Below are 13,163 nucleotides of genomic sequence, written 5' to 3' on the forward strand. Positions count from 1 at the left end.
GGGTCATAGAGGAGTATGTCAACTCCTGTCATTCATTCAGTGAGATGGTGCCATAGGCTAAAGGAGCAAACTACAGATTCATTCAGGAGGCACTGAGAAAAAAGGAACTCGCAAGAGCAGGAACCACAGAAATTAACTATATTAGCAAGGAAACAGGTTTGGTAGTGGGCACTTTCCCAGTGTCTGGACATATCTGAGCTACCCTGAATTAGAGTGAATTCAGTGAATCTTTGAACTCTTCTATATGCTAAGCAGTGAGCTTCAAATTTAAGGTACTCTGGGATGTGACTGTTCCTCCTACTGGAGATGACCCAAAGTTGTAGAGAATACAGAAACGTTCACCCAGCAGAGCAAAAATGATTCTCCAGATCAGTAGGTAGCCTGTGCTCCTAAGAGAGGAGAGACTTACATTCAAGCCTGACAGACAGAAGAAAGAAGTTAAAATCTAAGGCTTGAACAATAAATGCAATGATCCCTTAGCTAGAAAAGGACTCCATTACATTCCCTAACAAACTACTGTAAATTTAGTTACAACATAATATATTTACTTTCTGCTTACATCCTGACTGATGTGTAGTCTTGGGATGAAAAAAATCACATCATCAGCAAGTTCCAAGCTGTTTTGCCTGTCTCTCTAATGGTCCACTTTTGGCAGACATCCATTTTTCCATATGATGGGATTACCCTCAAAGACTGAACGGTGAATGGAAGAAGAAAAACCCTTCCACCTGTTTGATTCTTCCATTTTATCTTTTTTCTCTCCAATAATCTTTAGGAAAGAACATAGATTGAAGAGGAAAAGCAGCAATAGCCACAGGCAAATAAATGTCCCCATATTTTTGCAGGATGGAAGACAACTGAGGGACCGCAGAAGTCAGATATGGAATATACCCACCTTCCAAAATTCAGGCCAACCCTTTTTCCCTGAATAGTTTTCCACTTTTTGTGCATTTCCATCTTCATATACCCACCATCTGGAGAGGCAATTCTAAGGGTAGAGCTGGGGAATGCCATCAGAAGAAACTAGTCCTTCTGGATTTTTATATGACTGAACTGCTCAGAATCTGAAACACACTTTTATTGCAGCACAGTGAAACCTAGTGACAGATGGTAATAATCACTTAAAAATAAATCCCCTTTTATGCAACCAGCTTTTACATTCATTGAACAAATCATTAAATTTACAATATATTTGTGTGTGTTGTGCATTGCAGAAGAAACCCTGCAGGGCATTCTTCTTAAAAAGACAATGTTCACCTACCTATCATTTTTTTAAATACAATGGATAAAGTCTTAGTCCTTACAAAGTCAATGACAAAACTCCACTCCTTCCTCAGTGAGAGCCAGGATTTCACATAAAATAACTACTCAGCACAGATATCCTTAAATTAAAATGTGTACATTCAAATAATTCAAACTCTGAAGACGTGCAGCTCAGGAACTAATCATTGTACCTACAGCTGTAAAATGGACCAACACAGACAAATACAAATCAAGCTATATTCTTTGTATCACCTGTAAGATTGCATATATGTCTTGGTATGACAAGACTTCTTCCAACATACACAGCTCTGTAGCACGTGGGGTGGGGTAAAGTCAGTGTATTTGACTTTATTTATCCAGTCCAGACTTAGGAACCACCAATCTTAAGTAAATAATTATTTTATACAAATTAATAGAATAATCCTAAAGATACACACACTCAATAGGTTAGTTTTAATGTAGGGCCCATCAGTACAGTACCTTTATTCTCCTTTCATCTATGCTCAGGAAGTATATTTAAAATGGGGGTACTGTGAAAACAGCCAAGAGGCTGTAGCTGACTGAAGAACATGAACATTCCTGCATAACACTTTCTGGAAGAAAGAAAGAGAAAGAAAGCAAAATAACAAAATGTAAAGCTTTGGTCTAGTTCAGCTTGATTGAGGTAAGGCATCAAAACAATAAAGACTTAATCCAAACCTCTTTAAAGAGGAAACAGCATTGAAAAGCCCTGTAAAATTAAATTGATTCAGATGAGTATTGCTATAAAAAAATCTTTTCCTGTATTTGCAAGGGCAGGCCCTGCTGAAAGAAAAAGGGAATGGGTAATGCCAAATTTCTTTTTAACTTCAGAAAGTCTCAGCTAGTATCTATTGTAGGGCCTGAGGCTCCAGTTTTGGAGTTGGATCTGTTTCTCATTTTGTCCTTACCCAACCTAAAGTTCAGACCACATCAGGTCCAAGACCCTGTGCACATCCTTCAAAGCAAAATATTTTCCAAAGCAAAGCTTCCTCCTCATTCTGGTACAATTAGATGCAGAGCTCTGTAAGTACTGTGTTCACAAGGTCAGGTGATGAGGACCAGACTGTAATGATACTGTTCTTACTCTATTGCAACTCGTCGGACACCAGAAGAGGAACAGCTATTCTGTCCCTGTAGACATTGCTAGTAAACAGGTTTGATTAGCCATAGAACTGTTATCAAGGCCACACTTATGCTGACATATACTTCAGAAACATACATTCAACTGCCACACACCCTTGTCTAAATAATGTAAATGCTCATTTTCTCATGAATGGGACCTGTAGCTTACCCTGACTGCTGACACCACAGCCCCTCCTGGCAGTACTGAAAAGCAAACAAGAAAAAAAGACAAACAAAAAAGACCACAGAGGTATATTTGTGATTCTTGAAAGGGGATTTTCTGGTTTTGTTTATTGCCTTTTTCAGAATATATATATATATATATATATATATATATGTATGTATAAATATATCTATACCTCTAATTGAAAGTTGTTTATAGTACTTTCAGGAGCTATACTTCCTTATGAAATTTTGCAGAATATAACAGAATTTGACAAAGTTCAGTTGACACAGAATCTAAAAATGTAACCAAGCACAGAAAACAAGGCAGTAGAGAGTAAGTCATGTTTGCATAGCTACAAACATGGCTTCAACGTTTTGTGTTAAAGACAGATTTGCCCACAGAAACTCAATACTTGACTCAAACACAGAAGTAGATCACTTCCCAAAACTGTTCTTGTAGTACCAAGTGAACCATTTTGGGCGTAAAGTCCCTCTTGCAAGTGTAAAGTACCATATCCATGAGCAAGACCATGTTATCACATCTGTCTCTAAAAGCATTAAGAAAACTCTCTCAATGAAAGAGTCAGCACTGACCCTAAGTGAAAAGGAAACAGTCTGTTCCTACAGACCAGAGCCCAGCAAGGAGATTAAGAAGCCAACTGAAACACCAAAAGAAAATAAATTCAGCAAAACTGATCAAGCAATAGCCACAGCAAAGCAGTTTTTTAACAACAGTGTGTTCTGCTTCCCTCTGAAACTAAAAGCCTGTCAATCCCTAATGATATATGCATGTGCAAGCATTTACACACACCTCACTTTATCCTGTATGTATACAGCAATGATTAAAACACAAGCACCATGCATCTTAAACACCAGTAAACAACTAAAGGAAGCATTACCAAACCTCATGTCACACAGAGGCTTTCTTACATTCCTGAAGCCTCTTCTTTCCTATTTGCTCTGTTGTGGTGTAAATAGCTCATTTAATCAGGCAACAGCACTCATAATATATATGGCAATGTATCTTTACTATCAAAACACAGGTGAAGGAAACAAAAATAAAAGGCATAATATTCTCGGAGAAAATCTCCAAACACTATTCCCTTGAAAACAGACACAGGAGGAAAGCATATTTAAAGACATGCAGAGAAGATTGCTAGGTAGTAAGTTTTCCTCCATTCCCCACATCTATGGCTCTCCAGTATTGTGTCTGAAACAGTTCACTGGCAAGAGGATCACAATGCTCCATCAAACATGGTTCTCCCTTCACAAGTTTTCCTGCATATTTTACAAAGAAGATACACTCTGCTGCTCCCAGGGGGGTGCAGGAACCACATGGACACTTCACAAGGAGTTTTGAAAACAGTTATACCCTATGAACACCCCATAGCTGATTTTCTAACTCAGCCTCCTGGCACTATGATGTACGATTGTGCAGGCTTTGAAAACAATACAATTAAAAAAGCAGTAGCACATATTCTAGGGGGGCACATATTTTGTTCCAAGATCCTGTTTATTCCAAAGTCTCATAAAGCACTTATAGAACAGCATAATGACAGACATGCAAAGAGGGAAAATTCTTTTCTGTCTTCTGTGGCTTATATTCACAAGCATTATATTTGATAGAGCTTTTTTTTAGCTTGCATAACAACAAATTGCATTATTGTCCATAAAAATATATCCTGACTGTATAATGGAAAATCCTACAGCAATTCCTGAAACAATGGGGGTTCAGCCAAGCTGGTCTTTCTTACTTGAGAACTGCCCAGATAGCAGCAAGCCTCCCTGTAAGCAGAAGAGAAAGTCTCAGCACCCACTGTACAGATCACACTGGTCAAGCATCAGGTGAATAGTTTGCAGACCAGGTCATAGGATTTCTTTTGCCCATGTGAGTATTTTCTACTTTTGAAGCTACAGAAGCACAGTCTCCTTTGTGCTTTTTTCTTTCCTACTGTTCTTCTTCATCCAGAGGGTGAAGAAAACCCTTTTCCACCTCAGCAGAAAAAAAAAATCATTTGAAGGAGTACCCCAAAGGTGGAAAAAGTAGATTTGAGCTCTGCTCAGGCAGTAAGTATGGGTAGCCCTTTCCTTCAGTTTGCAACATGGCAACAACTGGGATTTAAAAGGCAAGAGCAAGTCCTGCTCAGTAGTCTGAAAGGTTTTCTCTCCAGACATATGATGAAGAAAATGTGTCAGGTGAAGAACCCCAGCTGGACATCAATGCTGTCCTGCAGAGCAAGGCTCAGAGTACTCATCTTCAGGATCTCACAGAATCTAACGTACCTTGGCACTATGAAAGGAACCTCTCACAGATCAGATCAGGTGTCTGATCTCACTCAAAGGTAGGAATTCACAGGCTTCTTTTTTCTTTAAATGCTAATCATTGGGAACATTTACAGCTGGCTCTAAATAAGCACAGAAGGCAAATGGCATTGCAAGCTGTGTGTTTGTATTTGCACTGCAGAGGAGCAATGAGCAGATTGGCAAGTTTTTTCCTAAGTGATCTTGAAATGGAATAACATTGATGCCACATGCATTATGCAAAAGTGGATGGATTGATTAGTGGGTCTCATAATTCCAAAGACCCATACAGGCTCCTTTAAATAATTAAGCACAGGAAAATGTATTACTCCTACAAAGCTAACTAGGATCATCTTGCTCCTTAGAAGATTCACTGTGTACTTCATTGCTGAAGAACTAAGCAAGTCCTCACTGCCTTGGGGCATTGCCCTCAGTTTCACAGGTACAATCATATTCCTTCAAACACATCCTCATACAACATCAACAAGAGCTGGCTTCCCAGTGCCATTCCTTTGTTCTGTGGGGTCTCTTTGATTTCTCATGGATTTGGCAGCAATTCATTTGCTAGTGTGAGCAGAGAGTGCAACTGATTTGGTTTTCTAAGCATTTCCCAAAGATCCAGGGCTAGATTTTGTGCTTTATTTCTTGGCAATAGCACTGCACATCCCCCCAAAAAATCAAGCAGTTGACAACAGAGAAAATATTGCCATTTTTTTTTACCCAGAACTGACCATCAAGCCATGAAGAGTTATGTTCAAATTCAGCTATTTAGAAAACGTGCTTTTTATATCAGGTTTGCTAAAAGGCTCAAACATTGCCAAGTTTTAAGAAGGTTATGTAGTAGCCCAAGGAATTGAATTATTTAAAGCTTAAAAGACAGAGCTACTAACCAGCACCTTTCTCACACCAGTAGGTTTAAGGAAGCCAGTACACATGAAAGAGTGACCCTGCTTGTCACTTCAGCAACATTTTTATGAGGGCACAAAATGAAGGGCACATTCTCTATCTTCCTAAAAGGTACACTAAATAAGCTGTCATTTTTAAAGATAATTCCTTCAGAAGCACACACTGTGTTTCGAAAGAATTCATCTAGCTATGAAAGTACAAAAACAATGAATCAATTGTATTTCACTAACCAACAGGTGCCTTAACAATCTCAAAACATCACAGAAAAAAATGACATGGGTTCAATCTTACATCTAAAGTGACTAATCTGGCCTCTGTTAGCTAACAAGATTTGGAGGGACTTAAAAGATTTTCTGTATTTTAGAAGATGTATGTCAATGTGAAGAGTTGGCTTCTGTGTTTCACTTCTATTTCTCAATTAGCTTCTTTTGAACTTGTTGTATATCGACATAATTCAGTTTCTCATCACCTGCTAATCAGATTGCTATCTTATCACATGATGCAGAAATAAAACACCCAGAGAAATCAATAGTCAGAGCAAAGGGTGAGGTAGAGGTCGGCCCTGGATAGCTGATATGTCTGTATTACTCATATCACAGCATGAGATCATCCTCGAGCAATGAGTCTGAACAGCCAAAAAATGGACTCATGAGAGAAAAAGGATTTGATTTAGTATGGCCAAACAAGTTGCATTAATTGCTTAATAACTACATGAGCCGAAGTTTGCTGTTTCACATCACTATTTTGAATTTCAAAGAAAAAAGGACAAATAAATTGTTTTGATGGTTTTGGATAACATTCAATTTTTCACCCAGCTCTGCAGAATAAGATATTTAAATCACAGCTGCTCTTTTCCCTTTCTTCTAAAAAATCAAGTGTAAAGATACACATGGCTGGAGTCTGCACGGATCACCCCTTCCTCTGGGAATCTTTATGAATTTTTAATAACCTGCAAGTAAACCACTTCCCATGGTTGAGGAGCATACCAAAGGTACTTCTAAGGTTTCACCCATCTATCAGCATCTATTTTCATGAAGCATGTATAAACTTAAAATACTTTGGACATGTTCACGTCTCCATCAAGTGTAACAGAAATCAATCCCTAGGTTCAAAAGTTATAAGGAAAGGTGTTATCCTCTCCCATACATACGCAGAATGTGACTATAATCTCATTTCCTTAAGGATACACCAAAGACCAAACTTCCAGTAACACTGTACGTGTAACACCTGCGTACATCAGCCACAGGAGATGCTGAGACTTGACGGGGGTTTTCTGAAGAACTGTTGAAAGTTTTTTTCCCTCACACAGTTGTTTTGAAAGCATGTTCATTACTAACCCACAGCAATCTGTTGTTAAGATACACTGCTGCAAGCAGACAACTTCCTTAGGGATTGAATGTAACTGTAATGGCAACACACCTGTGAGAGAGCAAGCTGAAGACTATTTCACAAGTTGCTTTACTGAATCATTTCCAGGATGTTCTTTTAATCTAGTGTTGAGGTCTTTTTTCAAGGAGAATGTTCTTTCCAGCTGAAGGAAAATAAATGGAACCCCACTTCTCTGCCTTCCGCTTTGTCTCACCAGTGATAACAAAGCAGAGCAGCCCCAGGCCATCACTGTGTTATATCTACTTTTAAACATCACTGCAAACTGTAGATACACAGCATTGAATCAATACCTTTTCTATTTCTTCTATCAAATTGTGTCTCATATTTTGTCTTAGTTTCAGCCGGGATAGAGTTAATTTTCTTCCCAGTACCTGGAATAGTGTTTTGTTTTGGATTTAGGATGAGAATAATGTTGACAACACACTGATGTTTTAGTTGTTGCTAAGCAGTGTTTACACTAAATTGAGGACTTTTCAGCTTCTCACCCCAACCCACCAGTGAGAAGGCTGGAAGAGCACGAGAACTTGAAGGGAGACACAGCCAGGACAGCTGACCCCGACTGACCAAAAGGATATTACAGACCGTACGGCATCATGCTCAGTATATAAATGAGGAGGAAAGCTGGCTGGAGGCTACTGACTGGGAACAACCTGGGCATTGCTCAGCAGGTTGTGAGCAATTGCATTGTGTGCATCACTTGTTTTGTATATTTAATTTTTATTATTATAATTTCAATTTCTGTCCTATTAAATTGCCTTTATCTCAACCCACAAATTTTACTTTGTTTTTCCTCTCTCCACCCCACTGGGGGTAAGAGGCTGTGAATGAGTGGCTGTGTGGCATTCAGCTACCTGGTTAAATCACCATGCATCTGCACAATCACACTAGCCTTTCTAACAGAAGTTTTGCTATTGTCATCCGTGTGAGTTCTCACTGGTCAGCAGGAGAAAAAGGGACAGAGTGATCCCACAGTGTCACAGCAGGATCAGGTTCAGAGTGAAATTAAATTTGCCTGTTATCCTCCCACTCTCTCCTCTGCTATGATGCATGTGCTCATTTCCTGAATTCAAAAGGCAGTTCTGCCTGCATGGAAACCAATTTTGTTGTAGGACTTCACAGACCTGGGCTGGACAACTTCAACTTTTAACAGTTTTTTACTCCAGAAGCATGAGCCAAGTCAAAATTCCCCCCTGTTTCCCTTCTACTTAACCCCTTTCATGTGACTTTTGTGTCTGCCCGCATAGAGATGGGCCAATCTCCAGACAAAGAAACTTCAGCTCAAGACTGCTCATGCTGCCAGAAGGTCAGTATGTGACAGTAGGAATTCTGGCATATTTGAAAGCTTGTGTTTCAATGGGATATTTTTGTAGAAAACTGTTAATGATAGCAAAAAAAGAACAACTCAAGACTTAACAATAACAACTTAGAACAAAACATTCAGCAATTGTTTCATTACTATTCCAGTTTAAGAACACCTGCAGGTGGGGTTGCATCTTCTCCAGAACATGAAGATGGTTTTGCAACCCCTTTGAAACACCACCTCTCCTGCATGCTTAAAGTTAACCAGGTGCATAAAGCTCATTGATTTCCCCACAACCTGAGCATAATTAGAATGCCTTGATGAAATGCATCCAAAACACTTTTTTACAAGAATGCTGTGATTATGGAGTGCACAGGCTAAGTCACAATGAAATGATTGATGAACAAGTTAGCCTCCAGCTCTACAAAGGAAAAAACAAGGTCAGTGTAAACTCCAGAGGTCTTTTATAAGCTGTAAATAATTATGTGTTACCGGATTCTAGGTACTTCCAGGAAACTAAATGCTATAGTGCCCATAATCATCCATTTCATATGTCATTCACCTTTTAATTAGACATGGTCCTCTTGTAAGCTTATTGTTTATTGCCCTGTGATCTCAGCTCCTCTAATCTCAAACTGGAGATCTTGTGTGCTGCTTTGTTCAGCTATACAAAGGGAAGAGATGATGCTACTTTGCAGACCCTGTTTGCTATTTTGACATTGGATGAAAACCCAGCATGTAGAAACTCTGTCTTCCAGGAAATGGAGTCTCAGGTGTGGACAATGTCCATTGAAGTTTTCCAGCCAACACCAATACAAAACATAGCCTGACTTCTCCTTCACTGTCAGCAGGAAGTGACAATCAAACTCTGAGCTGACAGAAACCTGTCAGGCAAATGAAAGAGAAAGGTGGGGAGTTTAAGCCCATTAACCTCATTGGTTCATAGAATGAATTTGAATAAGGCAGCTGAGCGGTCTGTTTTTGAAATCACTGTAGCCAGTCACATCCATAGCTGGCCTCAGCCAGAAAAATCAAGCTCTCAGGCAGATATTCCTACTTTACCTTATCCACCATAATTGTTATGTGTGTTGCCAGCAATTGAAATGAGACTAGATTCAGCTCAGTCACTGTGGCATTTGTCTTCAGATTATCACCTCAATGACACCAAATAACCTGATTAAAGAATGCACGGCTTTTCTTTCCTTACACATTTGTATAAAGAGCACTTCCCATTGGAGAGCAGGAGGATGACAAAAACCTGGGAGAGTTGAATGATGGCTGACACGTACAAAGAAATTTTGAAATTAAGGAGGTCTAAGGTATGAGAGTCTCGATTTTCATTTAATACTAGTAAAGGATATTGTTTCATATTTTAAACAGCAGTGATTTTTAATATTAGCAGGGAGTTTCCAGACAGATGACAGAATAAGTATGTGTTCTGGGGTGCTACTTAGAATTTGGTGAGAGTGTGGCATGTCCAAAACCCACCTCCTTTATTTCCTGCTGCAAACTGGCCTCACAAGTGAACAAACCACCTTTCTCAGCAAGACTCCTTGACTGCACTTAAAGGTTAGGTAGCACTGAAGTCAGTGCAGCTCAGGCTTAGTTATGATTTTGAGACACTTTATTCAGCTGTTTCAAGTGTTCATACTAGAGGAAAAAATCCAGCTTGCTGGTGCAGACCTATTATAGCTAAAGAGAAAAATAACTTTGTGGGAACACAGCCTGCAGAGGAGAGTGGTACTCATTCAGATTTGGCCTGAGAATGTCAAGTAGCTTCTCTCACCTCCCCATCTATAATGCTGAAATGAGTGTTAGCAGAATTAAAGGGATGTTGTGAAGTTAAATCCACACAGGTTCTAAAGCACCTAGAGGACTTAAGCTAGAAGACATGACAGAAATGAAACACTTTTTTATTATTTTTCTCACTCACTAAAATAATATCTAAAAGGAAAGCAAACATTTTATAGACATAAAAATATGAGAAATCTGACTCATTTCCCATTCAGGTCAAAAGGAGTGTTTTCTACTGGCTGTCATGTGAGCAAGATTTGAACTAAAAAGCCTATAGCAATTCCTTATAAACAAGGTCCCTAAAACAGCTCACAAATAGATGGCTGCTATTTGCCTTGGCTTTCACCCCTCTTTCACCATGGAGACAAGAAGAGGAAGAAGATAATGAATCTTTCTGGAGATAAATGTCTGCATACTGATTTCCTCTGTTAACACTGAGAGCAAGAATGATTGGTACCTTTGCAGGCTGAACTTTGTGGGCTTTTCAAGTAGAATCAGAAAGAAAACACACCACAGCCCATCTCTGTCTACAAAGAAGCTCCTCAGCTCCAGAGAGATGAAAACTTCAAATTACTGCTCTACAGTATCTTCAAGTACCACACTTCCACCTCACAGTACTTAACTGTTTCAACTCACTTTAGCTGATTTCAGAAGTCTGGTGAACTAGAGGATATGTTTGCATTTCAGATGCAAGTTTATTTCCCAAATGTTGCTTGCCAGCACTGGAAACAGAAATCCTCCTTTCTGGAAGTGTGCCAACCTCTTGGTACTTGAACTCCATTCACAAAGTGCTAAAGGAAGTTCAGCCACTGCATATATTTGCTTTGAATAGTTTCACTGCTGTTTCAGCTGGGAAGGACTCTACATGATTTGAGTATATAGCAAATTAACATACTCTGCATTGCCCCCAAAAGATACCACTGCCCTGTCACTGTTCTGCATTATCTAGGGAGTTTTTCTGCCTGAAGAAATATTTGTGCCTCCTACTTCACTCCTACTTTAGCTAACACTAAAAACACCACTTGTTGTTATAATGGTGTCAATTATTCCCCCTTCACCTTCATCACTCACCTACCAACATGACAAAAGCAGCATCTCAGCATGGAACACACATTGCCTACGCAGAATGGGATCCTCAAGGGTCCCTCAAATATCTCCTGACATACAAATGACAGAACAGCTATCCTGGATCACACCAAAAGCCCATCTAGCCCAGTTCCTTGAGTCAGTGGGGGGGAAAGATGACAAAGAGCACTCAGGGAAGGCTCAGCCAGGGCCACTATCTGTCAGGAAAGAACTCAGAGCACAGTAAGCAGCTGGATTTGATCACCTCTGGGAGGAGCAACAGAGCCAAGACTAGAGATGGAGGTGAATGAGTTGGGACATTTACCCTGCAACATGAGTACTTCATCCCAACACACATCCTGAGAAGTGTTCCTTGTCCCAGAAAGCAGCACAACCAGTGGGATGTTGACCAAGCAGCTACAGGTAACATGGCAGAGGCTGAACAAGCCCACGTAGAAACACAGCCTCTGCCTCCTGGGTAAAGACAAGTAGAACTAGCCCTTCACAGAAAATGTAGAGATAAACAAGACTAGCACCAGTTTATGACACCCAAAGAGTTTCCATCACTTTTACCTCTCCTCCTTTCCTCTCCTTGTATCTTGCTTGAGTGTAACCATATCGCTCAGTGAATAACTAGTTTTAAGAACATTGCTAGTAGCCAGCAGCTTAGAAGGAGGATAAAACCAGAGTGAGCATGTGATGGTGTTTCCATGGAACACTGCCCCACCTTGAAAAAGCAATAGCTCAGCAGCAGAATCTCTGGGTTTAGGAGCTCTTCATAGATATACTTCATTGAATGAATTTACCTACTCTCTTCTCAGTACTGTGCAGGTACCTAAACACATTTTAGAGCAAGTTTGCATGATTAGTCATTATACATGGAGGCTAAGTGACACTCCTCAAAAAAGAAATTCCCCCCTGCATCCTGAAAGCCAAGCAAAATGTCCCACTCCGGTCTCCCCTCATCAGGATAAACGATGTAGAGACCTACAGTATCACAGCAGGAAGAGACAGGCCTTCACTGGGATATCACTACACAATGCAGTGTGGTTATATCCATAGGTCACTTCCCTTCTGCAGCTTCTACGATTCTCTGTAGTAACCAATTTTTACTTCAGTCTGACATAAGACATACAGGAATGCCTTCACTGTTAAGTAAAACACACTCTGAAACACAACCAAAATATATTATTAAAAAATGGTTCAAGATTTTTGCTTTTCCTATACTTAGCTACAAATTATGTCTGTCTGTAAATTTTGCTACTTTAATAGATTCATGATTGCAGAATGTGTCTTGAATGTAGGGGACAGAAAAGGATTAATGATGAAAAGGAAAACACACATAACATTTTTCAGTGTCTTGAGTTTTAATCACCAGGAAACAAAAAATAAATGAGCTATGGGCATTGTATAATTGCAATAAATTCTGAGAAATTAGAAGTGTCCAGAGAAACCAAATTTAGTTTAATTTTGTGCATCAGAGACTTGGAGGATGAGGGAGGATGGATATATCTAACAAGTTACTGATTAATATAAAGTTTTCAACTGCAGAAAACAATGTTTAAATTACTATAACCCACAGTGATAATCCGGCTGCCTTTCCAATTGATTCTTCTTGCTAAACCAAGAGGAACTTGTGTACAAAAAGTGACTGCTGAGGGTCTATCCCTTGTACAGAACTAACAGGTAACTTCAGCCAGGCACACAGTTTCTTATCCGTAAAAGAACTGTTTCTTTTTTAATTTAGTGGGGCTTTGCTCATGGGTTTTCTGGCTTAAGGCCCAATGTAACAGCAAGCAATAACCAAGGGATCATAGTACTCTCCAAAACTCATAGC

Source organism: Melopsittacus undulatus, chromosome 8 (assembly GCF_012275295.1).
Source record: "Melopsittacus undulatus isolate bMelUnd1 chromosome 8, bMelUnd1.mat.Z, whole genome shotgun sequence".
In the NCBI taxonomy this organism is placed as follows: domain Eukaryota; kingdom Metazoa; phylum Chordata; class Aves; order Psittaciformes; family Psittaculidae; genus Melopsittacus; species Melopsittacus undulatus.